A 19,266-nucleotide genomic window follows, 5' to 3' on the forward strand; every position below is an offset into this window, starting at 1 on the left:
CCAAAGACGTGTACTACGGGGACAAAGGGGATAAACCAGAGAGGACCGCAGATATTCACACCACTTTCTTAACCAAGCTGGCGGCATGGCTGCAGGGAGGCAAATGTCGGTCAGTCGGTCCACTGTGAAACTGCTGCAGCACAATGCCAACATGTCTAAAATCGGGACATCTGTTCGGTTAATCTACAAGTGTTGTGTCTATCAGCAGGGATCGGTAACCTGGACTGTATGTTCACAAATGCTCACTCAATCCCACTGAAATATCTAATCTGTCACTGTTAAAAAGATAAACCTATCCACTGTGTTGTCACACACCTCTCAGACAACACAATAGTCTGTATCTACAGTCAACAAGAATAGAAATGATTTTACGTTTGCACAATGCATTCCCCTGCAGACTCTATTACATGACAGGGGTACTGAAGCCAGACTTACAGTCTACGGTCATGTTAGCAGATCTGTGAGGCTGTACATTGGCCACAGTTTTAATCAGCATGCTAACATGCTGACAGTGTCATGGCTAACATGCTGACAGTCAGCAGGTCAGCCGAGTGACCAGGATAAAATGTTGGCATTGTACATTTCTGCAGCAATGGACAGGCTGAATTTGTACTTGTCATGGGTGTCATATTACATTCAGACTGATTATCAAGTATATGAGCTAATTTTCTTGCTGATGGCCTGACAGTTTGGCAAGCGAGCGAGGGACCACTGTTTAGACTACATTTGCTTGTAACTGAGTATCCTTAGTGAGACCGTGAGACATTTCCCAGCCCTCTTTGGGGCAACAAAACCAGGTATTTTAAGACAAAATATCATCTTTTCCTAACCGTGACCAAATGGTCTTGCGCCTAAACCTAGCCAGACTTTAAAGCTGCTATAATGTAAGTCTTAATTAGCTCAACATTTAAATAGTAATCAGTGTTATAAAGTGTTATTGTTAAGTTATTAGCCACATATCTCCTTTTCCTGCTCTTGCAGCAAAAAGAAAAATACATTTCTGGTATCCCTGCCCACTCTGTCCAATCAAGACAGAGAACTTCAGCAAAATGTGGTCCTGACTGCTTAGAGCAACCACACAGAGCAGGATCTTCCTGTTCCGCTATATACAACAGAGATGGCAGAACAGTGGCCTGGGTGACAGCTACCAAAGAGGCCAAACAATGGAAAAACGCTTGAAGAAAAGAAAGCTGCCTCAAAAAAAACCAAAAGAGTCTGCTAGAACGGTGATGTAGGGAGGTGGGAGATGATTGCTATCTGAAAAACGGACAGAAAGTTAGCTGAAATGATGACGACATGCTTACAGCAGCTTTAAGCGCAGCATGTCAGAACATAAAATTGAAAATTAAACATAAAGAAATTACATTTTTCATCATATCTAAGGACACATACAGTACAATGCCAATGGTTATTCTGGTACTTGGGTTGAGCAGTTTATAATTATGATGTAGTCCATCTTAGCTTAGCATGTTAGTTTGCTAATTAGCGTCAAACACCAAGTACATCTGAGGCTGATGGTAATGTGTCAAGTTTTGCAGGTATTTGGTTATGAACCAAAGTATTGGGCATTTTATTCCTTCATTATCTCACTATCAGCAGAGAGGGAAATGGCACCAGCCAAAGTCCCATGAATTCATCTCTCTATTGTACACTCTCTATTATGGCTGAAAATAACCAAAACTTTTTCTTTGAAAAGAGAAATGACAGAGCAGATAGAGATGTGGAATGACATGACATAACAAAGATCCCCGGTGAACTTGTTCATAGTCAGGTCAGGGTCAGTGCCAGAAATGGGCCGCTACTCTTGCCCTCCCCGTATCAGGTTATATGGCCATTTCATAATAGCCCTAAATAAAGTGCATTACGGTATGTGTCTGCTAGATCAGGGGCAGGTTCTGCCAACGTGCTGCATAAGGGGAGCACTGGCACTTCAAGCACTGGTGAGGGCCACGGTGGAAAAGTATGTGGACTACCAGGTCAGAACGCCTCGTTCTTTGGGGACCATGATGGTCTGGACAAAATTTAAGCCCATCCAAAAGCTGCCAAGATATTGCTGTCCGGACTAAAGTGATGGATGAATCAACAGACATTGCCACCTCTGGAGCGGTGCCGCAAGCTCAAAAAGGTAATAATGAAGTATCAGCCAGGGGCAACATGAAAGAAAAGCTCTGAACCTTTGGTAATGAAGGTTGTTTGACTGACATTTCACTGCAAGGAATGCTGCACAGGTGTTTTCAAATCCAGGCTACCTCTGGTTTGAGGGGCTGCTTCTTTATTACAGCACGTTGGGATCAGGGATTTCCACAAGAGTACAGGAGTGGCCAGCCAATAGGAAAGAGTAGCCAGCTGGAGGGGGGGTCCGGGGCCACCGAGGAAAATGATGCCTGCAAAAGCGGAAATTTGGTGGCCTCACCCAACCAATATGTAGAGCCATCATGAACAGACAAACATGAAAAGCCTCTGGAAAATCAGGCCAGTCTGTTGCAATATGTATTCGGTGACGACTTGTGTACATTGAATTGTGTTTAACGACATCTGACAGGCTGCTGCGTTGGTGATCACTGATAACCTTTTACCCGCTGACCTCTGACCTTGGCCGCAGCTGACAATGTTTATATGCTTTCACAGATTTTACCATACAAATAATACGGAAAGAGTTCTCCAAAAAGGCTCTCTTTGATTTAATCCCCTATTCTTCCCAGAAGCGCCACAATTGAACCTCTGTTGTGACCATCTAAAGCTCTGGTGAGAAATTCTGAATCCCGCTCAACTGCTTAAAACCGTGGCCCTCTTCCAAGACGCCTTACCCAGCCACCTTAAAGCTGATGCATTTTTTGCATTTCTGAACGACAACTCTCTCAACACAAAGCACCAACAGGATTGTTTTGCTTTGTGGCTTGAAGGAGGGAGAGCTGTAGGTTTTCGTCAAGTCTGCTGTGCCTGCTTGTTTTCATGTTGGAATTACTGGACTTTCAAGATTAACACTTAATATGTTACGCAACAGAGGTGGAATTCAGACGTTCAAGAGAACAATCTAAACACACCAGTTCACCGAGCTCCTGCTTGCAGCTACAACATTCAGTTTCAGCTGCTTGCATTTTCAAAATTAGCTGTTAGTTTAGAGGAAAATTCATGATTGAAAACTGTTATATTGTTATAGTTTTAACTTTCTGGTCATGCTAATTAACACATTAGCACATCTGTAATTGAGATAATAGTGTCCTATAGAGGGGGTCAGTTAGAGCGCAGACATACATGTCACCTATGAAGAAATTACCGGATTCTTGTGACTTGGGCCAAAACAGTGGCTTATGACATAAGAGGGCTAAAGCTGTACTTGGCAGACTTACTCCTCGCTCCTTTTTGTTGTAAACAAAAGCCAAGTCTCCGCTGTATTGTCTCTGCATGGTCAGATGACTGGCTGGACGTTTGAACAGACTCATTTTTTAATACCAATTATTACACCAGTTGGATTAGCTTCATTTTTTTTCTCAAAACTGGGTTGACCAGCAAGAGTGAGCTAGATTTTAAATTATAGAACCAAAACAATTCCCAGCCCCTTCCTTCAGGCCTCCCTCCCAAGACACTCCCCCAAAACACATAAATGCACACTGCCTGACTGCAGCAACAGCACCAGAGCTTCTGGACCAGCGGGCTGAAAGATGTGTGTAAACTGTGAGTTTTCGGGATTTCACAAGCTATCTCTGCATCTTTCGTCTGATAAATTCAAAAATTACAAAACTTTGTTTAATGCCTGGTCCTGAAATTGCCGCTCACTGCGATTGGTGTGTGCTTTGTGCTTAACATCACTGGGTTAGCTCATTAAACCTCAGGTTGGTACAACTGTAAAAACCAGCAAAAGACTGCTAAAGTTTTTGGGTATCCAACCCAAAAAAATCCATTTCCTCCCTTAAGAGCCAGTCCTCCAAAACACATGAATATTCACTGCTGGAGTACAAGGACTGCCCACCAGTTCCTTCTTTTGGTTAGTTGGGAGACGTATGAGTGGCTAGTTTGCTACGTTCAACTTGCTCTCTCAGCTCTTTAGACCAATAATTTCATAAATACACGACTCCTTTGAATGCTGAAATGCCACAGTCATGTAAACACAAGCAAAATACCTGTCTGAAAAAGACAGTGACACTGGATGTGTGCTTTGTGCCAACATTAGGTGCCGAAGAAGGCTGTTCTGCTGACACAGCTATGTTCGGAGCAGAGACTGTGTTTTTTGTGTTAACATATGCCGCAACAGGAGTGTGTTCCTGCTGCAGCGGCCTCTTATTGGGCTCAGGAGCTCAGCATGCTCTTTGGTACTTGGTTAGAGGTTTAACGTCTGTCACTGTTGCTGCTGCTCAGTCGTTCTTTTGCTCAGGGGCTGTGTGCTTAGTGCTACTGAGTTAGCTAGCTGTAGAAGAGCAGGCTCAGTGGCTGAGTACTGCGAACTCAGCTCATCGTTGTCTTCAGTAAACATACCCATACTTCATGCCTCACTGTCATGTAAGAAAACACTAATCATTATCATGATGAATGTAAACAACCAACATGGCTATTGTTAGTACAGATTAGCAATGAGGAAATCTAGGCTGCACTTTCTCTCCCATTCTTGCGCTGATGGCTTCCGCAACATGTCCACCGCGCCACATGCTGGTAAACGTCCTGATGAGAAGCTACATCTGATCTACAAGAGGCGTTGACGAACATGTTGTGATATGCGCACACCTGGAAAACATTTTTTAACGTTGAAATACAATCTCACTATAGAATACAAGGCATAATCACAGCATTTTTCTAAGTGTGCACCCTGAAAGTTGGCAAGAACAGAATGATGATTCATTGTTTTAAATGTTCCTGCATATCAGTTGCTGTAATTCATCTTAGTTAAAAGAGCAGGTTGGAGTGACGACCATGTTCACGTGATAACACTCGGGCATTGTTTCTGTATTTGTTTACTCTAAGTCTGCTAATCTCTTATTTCACTAACACAAAGAAGGTCTTTGTCCTCATACATTCGTTAGAGTTTTTAAATAACTTTGTCTGAGATCTCTCTACACTGCCTGATGGTGCTAAATGGTCCGTATTAGATAGAATGAGGGTAAAACTGACACTTCCATATTGCAGAGGACCAGGAAGTCATCTTTTGTTTTTGTAAAGACTGTGTAAAATCTTTTTCCTTAAGCAAGAGAAACCTGCTGCACAGGAGAGATTCAGAGTTCACCTTTTGTCACCAGTACAGAGAGTTTTTCAGGAAATGGTGCAGTGACTGTCCAGCTTACTTGCCAAACAATATTTCTCAAAGTAAGGTAAGAAAATAGTGCTTTTTTAATCTTAAGTCAAATATTAACATATCATGATGCTTTTTTCAAATCTTCCAATATATTTTTCTTACAGTTGGGTGGATTATTGTAAGGTAGGTTTCCTGATAATGTACTGTAAAGGTGACATGTTATGCTCATTTTGAGATGTATATGCTTTCATGATAAACATACTGTCCACATCTGCAGCAGTGTATTTCCCCTCTGTCTGAAACACTGTTTTAGAATACCATGTCTCCTCTGATTGGTCAGCTCACACAAGCCTGAGCTAAGAAAGCTTAAAACAACAGAGCTAAATCAATCTTACCTGCCAAACTAGCCACAAGGCACGCGTCAAAGTAACTGTGTTGCATGGTGATGTCACAGAGTCCCAGAATTAAAGGCAGGGCTTCTGACGAGACGTTTGAGGAGCAGGGTTTTCTGTGGGAGAGGTACGTTTTTGTTAGTGTGGCCTTTTTAACTTTCAAGATCTTTTAAAAGATATAGATACAACACTTCAGGAAAGGGAAAAAACAAAAGAAAAATAATAGGTTTCCTTTAAACAATCGTGCTGTTCCCTTGTGAATCACAATATTATTTGAAAAGAAGTCTTTTTGAAGGTAAAATGTCCATATCTAAGCAGTATAGTTAAAGTTCCCTCACTACATCTTAAATAAATAATATTAACAGTGCTGCAGTACTTCCATCGATGCTCTCTCTGTCTCAAGCCTTTCAAATTTTATGGAAATGTGGCAATAATCCTTAATTTGGGAAAACCTGGATATGCCCATGGCCCTAAACTGCCATATAGTACCTGAATGTGTCATGTAATTTTCCAAAAGGCAAAACATGTCTCGTTAAACAGGTTCTAAGAGATGCAGCTCATGTGACAAATGAGGTGTGGTAAACATTCAGCACACAGACAATAAATAACATCAACATTCACCAGGGCAACAGACACCAGAGCGGTGCAGCATGCCAAAGTGCGTGATGGCCTTTAACAGAGTTGGCGTGTCAAATGTGGTTACTAAAGCTTTCTCAGTCTCATTCATTCAATTCACCCTTTGCCTTAGAGGTTGCGAAACCAAAAGATAAAGCACAGTTGGTGACAAAAGATCATGCGTGGCCAAAAGTGGCCTTTAAGCGAGCCTTTCAATCATATCATTATTTTATTTCACTCCTTATCTGTTGTCAGATTTCCTTCCACTGGTGCTTCAGATTTTTATTTCATTCACCTTGTCATCTGTTATGCTCAAGACAGATGTTAAAATGGTAAATTACTGTAGATTTGAGTGAAGTTTTTGAACATTGTTGGCCTTTTTTTCGTCATATGAGACATCATTTTTAATTTCTGGTAGAACAGGTGCACTCATTCCAACTAAGTCAAAGTGTTGACCGAATGTGAAGTATTTAATCTCTTGGAGAACACAAAAGACTCCGGTGAGTAATTTGAAACATTCAGAAAATGTTGCACTAATTTCAAAACAGGAAAAGCCCGAATTAATTAATGGATAATCTTATTTGCTGCTTGTTTTTTGACAATCAAGCCGCAGCACGAGTTACACACAAGATGTATTATTTCAGCGTGTAGATGCAGATTTATAACAACAAATACAGTAGATAATGTACAAATCAATATTCAGTACAAATGCCTGCTTTTTTAAAGGTTGAAAATATATAAGCAGTAAACTTGTCAGGTATAATAGTGATAATAACAAACATTATTGTAGCAACATTTGAAACAGTTACAAAGTGCTTTTTAAACGCAAAGAGAACGAAATGAACTGAAAGCCGCAAAAAAAAAAACAACAACACGTAGAGTGAAACAAACAAAATGTTATCAAACAAATACAATTACTAAAAAGCATTTTTTTTAAAAGGGCAATGTGAGTAGGTGGAGGGGACGATGGTGGAGTTTCAGGTGCCTGCAGGTGCCTGCAGGTGCCTGCAGGTGCCTGGAGTAACATAAATGGATGTTTTGAAGGAGACCTGAGGACATTTTCCAGCCAGTCTGTTGAGATAACAGACTGAAGGAGGTTCGGCCAGTTGTGTTAGTGACAAGAAAAGCTTTTGGGATGACAAAAACATGCATTTTAAGCCAAACCACAATGTTTTCCTAACCTTAACCAAAAGTGAATGAAAATTGTGCCCAAAAAACTGTGAAACTGCAAAATAAATACATGTTAAGTTTTAACTTATAGCAGCCAGGATCGGTGTATCTGTGCATCCTGCAAAATCAGCACTCAGTGTCTGTAGAATTACAGATATATTTCTGATAAGATTCAAAATTAAACCAAACAGCTTGTCATTTGGGATAATAAGAGGGTGCTTCATGGTTTACCCAAGAGGAGATTTAATTCTGAAGACTCATCACTTCTCTCTGCCAACAGACTACCAACCGGACCATGTGGAAGAGCTCAGAGAACAAGTGGATTCAAACATCTTCCTCCACTGTGCTCACTGAGTACAAACCAAAGCCCAACCAGAATGAACCAGCTGGGTCTGAAGCAGCCCAGGACAGGGACTTAATGCCCATTCTCATCCTCTCCGCCTCGCCTCATCTATCTTCGCAAGCTCACCTCGAGTCCAACAAGGTCTTGATTCACTGTAACCGGCCCTGTCACTCTGCCCGGTGCCCCTGCAGAACCTCAGTTGACCAACCGGCAGGCAAGAGGCCAAACAAGGCTGTAACTCTCCGCTAAATCGCTGACACACTCCTTTCCTTTCTTTGCTGGGCCCACAAAGGCTGCACTCCCGGTGCCACGGGGCCCCCTAAGTCCGTCCCGATTAAGACGCCCATGAGGTGCGTGAAGGCGGGGGGAGAGGGGGCCGGGTGAGAGCTAAATGTGTCTAATCCCACAGTAATTAAACAAGCAGAAACAAAAGGAAGGAAGAATGAAATATTAGACTTTAATGTAAATTTTCAGAGGTAAACTTTCCCATGACCCCTTCACCATTGTGCATCTCTGCCTGTAACTTACATCACCAAAAGTTATTGGTTAATGCATCTAAGTTTCTGTACACCCATTCGGTGAGCTAAGAGTTATCACAGCCGCTGTCAGAGGAAGGCTGTGGATGGAGGACCTGTTGGCGTTTAACACATGAGGTCAGGTCGCCACTATTACACACAGGGTTCAAGGTTAAAAGTTCATCAAGATGTGTCACACACACCAAGTATTTAACACAATGTGCAGTGAAATGCACGTCCAAGATTATCTTGAAAGGGGTTAGATTAAAAAATAGTAGTCAGACGTGAAAATGAAAAGAAGCCCAGAGATGAAGATAAACACATACACTTCAAAAACCTACATGAACAAAACCATACACACATTTTAGCACTAATTGTAATTTTAGTAACACTAATTTTTACACTATTTATTGCAGCAGTCGTTTGAGCTTCCTGTTTTTTGTCGCAGCAGGAGCAAAGGCCCAAGAGTTCCTGGAAAACACAAACTCATCTCAGGGACAAGTAAGTGAAGAAAGGAAGACAGAGCGATGTGTGTTTATTATATGATCTACGTGTGTGCAGTAGATCTTAAAGGGTCATTTTTTTGTGGTATGTTTAAACCTGGGCTCTATAATCCTGACTGTGAAAGTTACGTCCACTAAAGTGCTTGTTTTGCCACTGATTCTAAGTGTGTGACAACATTACGGAAACGATTCCTGCAGAGAGAGATCCTTTTTTTGTCAAATAATAATGTTCCTTCTGTCACCACAAACACAGGTCAGGCTCACGGAGATGCAGCACTGCTTATCAAAGTGCAATACTTTTGTGGCACGGTCTGAACTGCCTTGATAATATTGAGTATCGAAAGATGTCTTGTCATTCGATACCAAATTTCAGTACCTAAGGACTTAATCTCATCAGTGTCAGTGAGTTGAAAGGCATGCAGCATACTTGTTGTGCCAAGATCTAATTGTGCTGGTGGCAGGTTCACTTGAAGCTTGCTGGAAAAACACCAGGTTACGCCCAGAATATGTGTAATATGATCCTTAGTTAAACAGACCTGTATTGCTGCTGGTACTAAATTCTTTTAATGATGCCCTATGGAGAGGTCTCGCTCTTAAATCCTGTGAAGTCAGTGGTTACAGTCGTTGCCTCATCTAGTTTGTGAAGTTATTAGTTAATGTGACTCAGTTTTCCACCGACATCTTCCTGCAACAACTCACCCTTTCGTGAGATTTCAGAGCAAGACTTCCACTGGAACAACCAGACTTTTGTTTTCCGGTTACAAAAAATGAGTGGAGCTAACTCTGGCAGTCGTAGTTGCCCCAAAAGATCTCATTGCAGTGATGCAGATGCGAGTTGAGGCGATCTGCAGGACCAATTCTAAAACTTTTGGTAAGTATGAATCATTTACATGCTGATATAGAGCCCAGCTTTACAAATGCCATTTAGATTTCCATGCCGGCGATGTGATATTAGATCAGTATCATAATTCCCCTGCTTTAATGTGTGATCAAGGAGTTAAAACTTGCACATTGTCCCTCATAAAAAAAAGTGAAATGAGCACATTGTGAGCTCAACCAGGGAGCCCACCTCCCTCTCTCCTCATCATTATGTCAAATTAGGGAAATGTCACTCCCACCGCCTCCACAACCGTGCAAAATAGAAAAACAGATGTCACATGGCATTAGCCCTGTGCGGCAGTGTTTGCTGAAATTCACTGGAGCATCTCTGAGGTCTCCAGTCGGAGCCAAATGAGGTAAGAGAGGACTGTAGCCAGTGAGAGGAAAAGCCAGTGAGCTGTTTTCTTGTGAAATCCTTTTTTGACCCATAGGTGTGTCATTACTGCTCCTAACACAAGGTCATTTTACCATAAACACCTCTTACAGGCTCCAAAGGACGCTGTGTTTGATCATCATCTCTCCGCTACTGACATATCAACTTCTGACAAGACATCTGGCAGCATCGATGTGGGAAGAATTCTTCTCACTCAGAATACAATATACAAATGAGTTTCACAATTAATACCATGTGAATGTGGGTAAACTAAGTTTTTCCTTTTGTTTTTGGTGTCAAGGCTCAGTGTTGTTGTCATGTTAACAAAATATTCAGGCTTTGAAGTGTTGAACTGGAATAATAAAACAGATGATTTGTCATTCTTTTAAAGCGTCACTGAACTAGTGGTGAAGCTAAAAATGTCAAATTATTCCTCCAGGAAAGATCAGACGCTCACTGAAAGACGTTTGGGCGATTATTAGCGGTGGCGGTTACGATCAGGTGCCTTGACCGATAATTACTTGAGGATTTAACGTAGCATTTAACCACCTGCTAACAGCCGGTTGTACAAAATGAATGGCTGGTGTTTCATGACACGTGGGAAGTGGTGGAGAAAAATTACCATCAAAACCACATGGGAAGCTTCTTTTGTTTGTCAATAAGTAAAGCTGGTTGTTTCAGACCTGGGAGTTGAGTCATCAACAGTGGTGTTGCACTCAGAAACTGTAGGAGCACCGAATCACACAAAATGACAATTTCTACACAGTGTCGCTTTAATAACCCTTAACCATCTGGACTGTGTGCCTAATCCTAACTAGATCCTGATCACGGTGTTGTCCAGAGATGCAATTAAGAATCTGGCCTAAAAGAAACGTAAAGTTTCGAGATACAGACAGGTGAATTTTCAACATGTCCACGGTTTGCAGAAACGCACATTTAATCTAATGATTGGGTTGATGGAGCGACTGGCTGACATCACCATCTCTTTCGGCCCTTTCTCTAATGATGCAATGCAAGGTGGTGAGCTCAAGAATACTCGGAGGAAACCCGAGGCTGGCTTTTGTTTTCAGGAAGATGGTGCATTATTAACACAGTGCGAGAAGGGAGGGACAGCCAACACGGTCAGGATCATACTGGTTCTGCCTCCCTCACTGGCATGAGATCACGAGTTGTCACAAACTCACTCTGTTTCTCTCCCTCGCTCTCTCCCTTCTCCTGTTACATCCAGGCGTCACAAAGGCAGCGCAGACAGTCGGTCGGTTCAGTCGTTAAAATAAAGTGAAAGATGCTTGACTGTTTTTCCATCGGTATTCATTACACTTTGAGAGGAGTGTTGTGGTTGTGCACCTCAAAACAGCCACAGCAACCATCACTTATAGTCCTGTTTTATGCGGCAATGCCTCCAACACCTGTCACACTCGTCTCCACCCAAACCTTTCTTTCCTTTTCATATTTAAATTCATACTCAAGTTTAGTTCAACCAGTTTTCAAGCAACTGTGTGCCAGCTAGACTTTAACACAAAGGAGGGGCATCACATGTGCCACAGCGCCTGAACTTGGCGAGGTTGAAGGTTTTGTGGTGTGTGTGTGTGTGGGTGTGTGTGTGTGTGTGTTTGTGTAGTTACAGGTGTAGCTCCACCTCCAGTCACTGTGCAGCCGTTCCCCGGCGACAGGTGACAGATGCTTTCCTCGGCTCAGCTCACCTGTTCAGTTTGTATCAGGTCCTTCTGCCTGTGGTTTGATGACATTATGACGATTTTGTGACGTGTGATTACAAAGTTGTTTTATTCATGAATGACATCTAATTCTGATGATGCGGCAGTTTTTTTGTTTTTTCTTTTTTCTTTTGATCCCCTCTCAGACATCCATGGCGTACGTGCTCTCCATCTCACAGACGCTCTCTCGTTCTCACTCATTCTTCCTGTCTGAGTCACAGCCGACGACCTAACACTTAAAACTTTCTGCCTCTTCACAGCTCACAGGCCCCTGTGGTTTGTGCCCTCAACACTCGCTCTCTTGACAGACTGGAAATAGAAATCGTGTGCGTGCACCCAGGCACACGCTCACAAACCTGCAGCAGGCAGCCATGTTTAGCCTTACTGTAAACTCACCACGTGTCATGCAGCAGAAAGACCTGGTGAGCCATGATTCTGAATAACCTGGACAGGCCTCTAATATAGAAAAAATAAAAAAGAGCCTCAATGTAGGTCAAACCACAACATCGTGCTCTGCAGCAGAGAGGTGCGCTCATGTCCCGCCTACATGGTTCCTGTGGCGTTACCTCATTTAACCTCCAGTGCTCACACACATGCATGAAAAGAGAGCAAAAAGCAGTTTGTGTGTAGTAATAATGTATCGTAAAAATCACTCGGTTCCCAGATATAAACTGACATGTTTGGCTTGTGTAACCTGCGGTCAAATGTTGTCTTCCATATTTAGTTTATGTCAACTTAAAGCCCTAAAAATAAACAAAACAACATCTGAAACCTGTAGTTGGCTTGTAAAGCAAATGAGAGGAACCTTTATGCACGGACACAAACACTAAAATAACCACACGCAGAGTGAAATATTCAGGCTTTCAGACAGAGTTTTTATCAGCCTACATATTTTTTAATCAGCACTGACGCATGAGGATGCTTTTGATTGAGATAATTTCCTGCACTTTTACTCATCCGATCACTTCTTAGAAAATTTCCCAGCGTGACACCAATGTGAGGTGCCTAAAAATAAGCTCTTTCTGTTTGCTGCTCTAATTTCCATCTAACTTAAACACCGCCCCTTTCTGTAGAATTCAGAGAGAGATAAGCCAGGCCTGCATCGTCTGATAAGAGGAAATGAGTTTTTGTGGTGCATGCAAATTGTAGGCTGCCTAAACAATCGATTTTTTCGGTAAATCATTATGTGATATGACATGTGTTGATGTTCTTGATGGGAACTCACTGTAAAACAAGCTTGACCACCCCTCAGGGGTGTAAATAAGAGCTTTTGGATTCGATTTTTTATCTCCGGGGTTCTGGAGATTTGGATTTTGTAGATGAGCTGTGTTGTGTTGTTGTTTTTTTCTACTTTGTAAAACTTTGTTTTGGAAAATGCTACAGGTTTTCATGCTCTGAAGCACAAGAAGAAAGTTCTGTGGACTTACTCAACTCTCCATCGATATGGTTTTTACATTTTTAAGGGTGATTATTCGATTGATAATTAATCATCAACATCTGTTGTTTACTGTTCTTGATTTTGTTTTCTTACTTGTTGTTTTGTTTGTTGTTATGGGACTTTCATGGCTTGCAGAGCAGGTGAGAGAAAAACTTTACAAGCTGTGAAGACCAACTATTAACAATCAAATAGCAAAATGAGATGAAATTTGTAAAATAAATAAATAAATAAATCACATGGACACATTGAAATCCTGTCACACTTTCTTCAACTAGTATTCATGTCTGTGCAGCCTTCGATTGACCTCCTTTGGGTTTCCAGGGCAACCGCTGTAACTGGTTTCTACAAATTTCATCATTTTAGTTCAGCAGTGAGACACCAAACTGAGAACTGAGAGTAAAATAGAAATCAACAACCCAAGCACAATGCCTACTAATATAACTGCTTTTTACTCATCAAAAATCTAATTTTAACTGTCGGGAGTTACACCGGTCAGGCACAACATTATGACCACCTGGCTTATGGTGTGAATGTTCCCCTTGTGCCGCCAAAACAGCTCTGACTCGTCAAGACTTGGACTTTAGACCTCTGAGGAGTGTCCTGTGGTGTCTGCCACCAGGGCGATTTATAGTGGATCCTCTGGGTCCCTTGTTGGCGGGGTGGGGCCTCCATGGATCAGACCTGCTCAGCAGGTCTCACAGATGCTTGATCAGATTGAGATCTGGGGAATTTTGAGGCCTGGTCAACACCTTAGGCCCTTTATATGTGTTCCTCGAGTTGCCTCTGAGCAGTGTTTGCTGTGTGTCAGGGCACACTGTCCTGCTGGGTCCTGCCATCGGGTAGTGTTGTTGTGTTGAGGGGCTGTACTTGGTCCACAACAGTGTTTGGATGGGTGGTACGTGTCAAGTGGCATTCACATGAATGCCAGCAAGGTTTCCCAGCAGAACATCGCATTGTGATGAGATGATCAAGGTTATTTACGTCACCTGTCAGTGGTTTTAATGTTGTGGCTGACCGAACATTGAAATTTATTTGTACAGCAATTCCAACACACCGTGCAACTCGAAGTGCTTTACAGGGACAAATTAAAAATTACATTAAAAACAAGTTAAGAATTATTAAAGTAAGCTTAGATAGAATAAGTTGAAATAAGAGACAGGACTAGAAAGTAAAGGTCACAGTGCAGCTCAAAGCTTTAAAATTGCTCCAGTGAAAGGCTGTGGCAAATAGAGAGGTCTTCAGTCTTTATCTAGAAGAGGTGAGAGTTAGAACGGACTTGCAGCTTTCTGGGAGTTTGTTCCAGATATGTGACCCATAATAAATGAAAGCTGCTTCTCCATGTTCAGCTTTGACCGAAAGCAGACCTGCACCTGACCTGACGACCTCAGAGCTCTGGATGGTTCATGATGTGAACATCAGTGTATTTTGTCCCGAAAACCTTTCAGTGCTTCATAAACCAGCAGCAGGATTTTCAAATCTATTCTCTGGCTGACAGGAAGTCAGTGTAAAGATCTAAGAGATGGAGTGATGTGATCTACTCTTTTGGTTCTTGTTAGGACTCGAGCAGCAGCGTTCTGAATCAGCCGCAGCTGTCTGATGGGTGTTTTAGAGAGAAAGTTTTTCCTAATGCTGCAGAAACACAAGTATCCCGATCCTGGATACATTCTTAAGGTGATAGTAGGCTAAGGACTTTATAATTGTCTTAAAAACACATAAAACATAACCTTCACATGTATTCACAGATGCAGGGCGGTACGAGTTATGATCAGGTACCTTGAGAGATGATTACTCGAGGATTTAATGTGAACCTGCCAAAAGATCAGGAACACTGACAGGTTTTTAAACCAGTTTGCGTCACTGGAATGAGGTTGTACGTCAACATGAATGGCTGGTATTTAACAGGTGGGGAGCGAGGGAGGAGGCAGTCGACAAAAAACTGCCATTACAACCACATGGAATGATTCTTTTGTTGTGGACAGGTTAGCATTATGCAGGTGAGAGTAACACTGTCACCATCTTCTTATGTTTGATATTATTGTGAGAATCATCTCTTTGTTTTGTACTGGAACTGATATGATATTCATTTGTCTCTTGTTTGATTTACTGACAAGCCAAAAGGAAAATGATGACAGTAAGCCGAGCCAAAAGGCAAAAGGAAACAAAGGCACAGGCGTTCACAGTACACAAACAGTTGCATGGGCCATTCATTAGCAGTGAAACACTCTGTAAAAACACACTGGATCCTTGTTCTTCCACACACATCGCCGCACGCTGCCCGTCCTGTTGTGATTCTGATGGCAAGGATCCTTATTATTTTGATCGGCTGCAAGCAAATTGAAGTAATGAGGGTTCCTCGTGTATTCCACTATTCAGGTGGGGGCACTTTAAGCTGCTATAGTCACGGCGCTTTAAAGAACCACATGGCCTGAGCAAGAATGAATACAAGGAAAAGGTGAGGCAGCTCAGATACAGAGATGCGTGAGCAGACGAGCATGTGATGCAGAGGACACTTCTCAGGATTTTCCAGGATGCCACTAAGGAGTCTTAATTCATTTTGGCATGTGAAGAGCAGCAACTGGAAAAGCCAAAAGGTCTCAGTTAACCCTCCAAAACCAAGAACCTAGACCTGTATTTGTATTACTGTATGTTTTTCCGATCCTTTTCTAACAGTCAGCATCAAGTGCCACAGGTCATTTGAGTCAGAAACTCCTAAGTTTCAGTCTTGCTCCCAGTGTTACTTTGGCTTTGTCTGAGAACGGATAAAAGTAGCTTAATTTTTAAAAAATAGAATGCCAGCCAAAAATGATTTTAGTTTTTTTTCCATAAACTCAGACAGAAACTGAAAAGATTTTTTATCTACATCAATACATTATTTATTGAGCATGTAGATGTGTCCAAAGTTAGTTCAGAGAGTCTCCCCACCCAGTCTCACTTCAAAAACACATAATAACTATGTTGGTCCACAACACAAAGTTGTAGTTTCACAGTAATGGCTGACTGGCTTTGTAATGGTAGTTGAGAGACATGGGTAATTTTAGCCTTCTGCTATCCAAAAATGACCAAACAACATTTTATTCATCACACAAACACAATGATTCAAACGAGGAGACTACTCTGGTTCAGCAGGTCCATGGCAACCAGCATAGCAACAACAGAAAATGTATATTTTAACAACTTTTGGCTAAAATCTGGTGCAGTCTTCTTTATAACCAATGAGATAAAGATCCTACACATTCACTGGGAGAAGGTTATGAAAATAAAACACACATTTCTCACTTAGAATATAATCAAAATGTGTTTTAATTCTAAAACTAAATCTTAAAATATATTCTAATAATATATAATGAACGACATGTCTGCCATGTTTTTTTGTTTCACAGACTGAAACACGTGACATGGATGAAGCACAATAGAAAAGAAAATGCAGAATAAAATGAAGGTTATTCACAATTTTAGAGCAATTAATGTGAAACTGCTACACTTTTTGGTTTTGACCATGTAGCTATTAAACATTTTGATGTGAGACTGGCTTAACAGAGGACATTGAAGCAAAATGACTTCTTTTAGATAAATATATTACCCGCTGAACATGAACAACAAAAGTTGCGCGGCTGCAAACCATTGTTTATCGGCGCAGAGGAAGAATCTTGACAAATCCTCGAAGAATCAACACTACAGAAGTTGTACAGAACCCCTGAATGCCCAAACAAAACACGTGTGATGCCACTGAAAAGCTGATGAGTCTTTAAAGCTTATGAATGGGATTTGCTGTTCAGAAGTTATGAAACATCCAGAACAGTGGCTTGTTTTTTGCTGGCACCGGCTGTCTGGGTCTGAGAGGGTTAAGCCATCATTCAGTGAAAGTGGGCAGAAAGTCAAATTCCTGTTCTTGTGCCATAAAGGCTTGACAGTTCCTTATCACTACATGAGTGTAAATATTGGTAACGGTGGTGCAAGCGCACCGTGATTAAGTGTCCAACACAGGGGTCAACGTACAGGATGCTTCTTGTCCCCGAACCTTATTTGTAGAGTCTGTCTTATGCAGCAGGGAGGGGATGTCTGCTGGGGCTGAATCAGACTAAATATCCTTCCTCACAATAGTCATCCCTGCTGTACAAACACCGAGTGAGACAAATCGGAGAACTACAAAACAATGAAGAGAAATCTGAGTAATTCTTGAACTAATAAGCAAACTTTGATGCCGGAGGCCACTCTATCGTCATTCCCAAGCTCTTTCAAGCAGAAAACAAAAAAAAAGAAGAAAAGCAGTTCAAACAGGCATCAAGGTGGTGGTTTAGTCTTTCTTTGAAGAAAATAATAAAAGCAAACACGACGGGACTGAGCAAAGAGGAAGCAAACCGCACACAGCCTATGACTTCAGGAATTTTCATTGTTTCAGGGGAACAATTATTCCCGTTTCTGGTTGCTATTTTAAACACCTTTTACTCGACTGAATGATGACAGCCGAGAACAGGATTCTCACAAGCAGTTGCCAACAGCAGACCAGACCTTTTTCAAATGTTTATACATATGTGAAAATAAACATTATTCACAGCATTACTTAGACCAACCAAAGTATCACAGTATAAAAAATTCACCAGAGAAATCTGTCTTGGTTGGAACTGTTTGTGTCGTTAAGTGACTGATGATAAAGTCTGTTTTATGTGATGTCTTTTCCTCGGTTGAGATGTTTTTCTTGCACTGATTTGTCTGAGAATGTGAAGGAAAGGAAGTCATTTAAAGACTGGTAACATGATGGCTCCCCCTTGTGGATGACAGGCGTAATAACATAACACCTCTGTAAATATATAACTTATGATTCATGAAATCAGTAACTGTGCTCACCTTTAATACCACGTAGTCAGTGCTGTGATGTTTGCTCTGGTGCTACGTGGTCTGTGATAATAAATGTATCAGTCTGGATGATTCCTAGCATTGATTATGACTCACTGAAACGTCACGATGCTTCACTCCCTGGGTGATTGAAGCCATGGTGCAACCTAAAAAAACAAGTAACTGCCGCAGAGGACTTCCCATGTGTGTATTACTCAGTCTAGTAGGACAAAGGTTTTTTACACTACACATGTTTGTTAGGATTATATCATATGAAATGTATCCATATATAGCACTGTAGTGTAATTCAACCTATCTGTGTAATATGTATACATATTTATTAGATTAGCCACCTTTAACAATGTCCTAACAAGCGCACCTCTCTGTCTTAAATTGCAGATGTTGATTATTTTTTACATTAATATTCAAAATATAATATTTTGTTTGTGACTGTTTGTGATAACTCCATAATGACATAACGAGACAGGCTCAGGATCTTCCACTTCCTTTGAATGGAACAACCCTCATTCAGTTTTCTATCAAATATTATGATGTTATCTTAAGGAAAGTGAATCTCCATGAAAATGATGCTCATACTGTTGATATGCATTAAATTCCAACCCGGGACTTATTTTTTTGATTTTTTTTTTTCTTTTTTTTGGTTGTTGTTTTTGAATAGTATTGTATACTATAAAAATAGTGTATGATCTTGGTTGGTTGCTCTCTTTTTTTTTCTTTTTTTTTTTTTTTTTACCATTTTTATTTATTTTGGGTGAGGTCATCATGTCATTTAAGCCTGTACAGTTTTCTACCACATTCTCAGACTTGTATTTTTTTTTATTATTTTTAATGCCCTCATGTGTTTTCATATTTATGCTTGTGCAACAGATAAACAATAGTTAGAAGGATCAGATTTAACCAGTGGATAAATCTTATTTTCACCATGAAGTTCTACTTCAGGTTTAAGGGGATAACTGTCCAAAGATTTACTAAAGATTTACACATGATAACTATACACAAACTTTTCACAAGGAAAAGCCAGAACGGTTGAGAACAATCGATCTGCTGTGTTGCATCATAAACGGCATAAACTGTTCGCACAAAGTTGCGACACATCCAGACACAACTCGTGTAAAGTGAGTCATCCAGGGGGGCTGGAATGATGCTTTACTGTTACAACAAGGTCAAAGATTTCGCTGACAAATTGTGACTCTGAATTTCAATTTCAGTGTGTGTCATCAGCACTAAAAGGAAATAGTAGTAAAA

General features: G+C 41.1%; 1 long non-coding RNA gene across 2 annotated transcripts; it reads left to right on the top strand.

Annotated features, from left to right (window-relative positions):
* The first annotated feature begins 2,135 nt into the window (after positions 1 to 2,135).
* LOC119021899 lies at positions 2,136 to 10,404 on the top strand. 2 transcript variants are annotated; one of them, XR_005075794.1, is made up of 3 exons: positions 2,136 to 5,300; positions 5,389 to 5,407; positions 7,682 to 10,404. It is a non-coding gene; the product is annotated as an uncharacterized LOC119021899 (long non-coding RNA). The 2 variants fall into 2 exon arrangements; XR_005075793.1 differs by having other exon boundaries at positions 2,136 to 5,407.
* The last annotated feature ends 8,862 nt before the right edge of the window (positions 10,405 to 19,266 follow it).

The sequence above is a fragment of the Acanthopagrus latus genome, chromosome 6 (assembly GCF_904848185.1).
Source record: "Acanthopagrus latus isolate v.2019 chromosome 6, fAcaLat1.1, whole genome shotgun sequence".
Lineage (NCBI taxonomy): Eukaryota > Metazoa > Chordata > Actinopteri > Spariformes > Sparidae > Acanthopagrus > Acanthopagrus latus.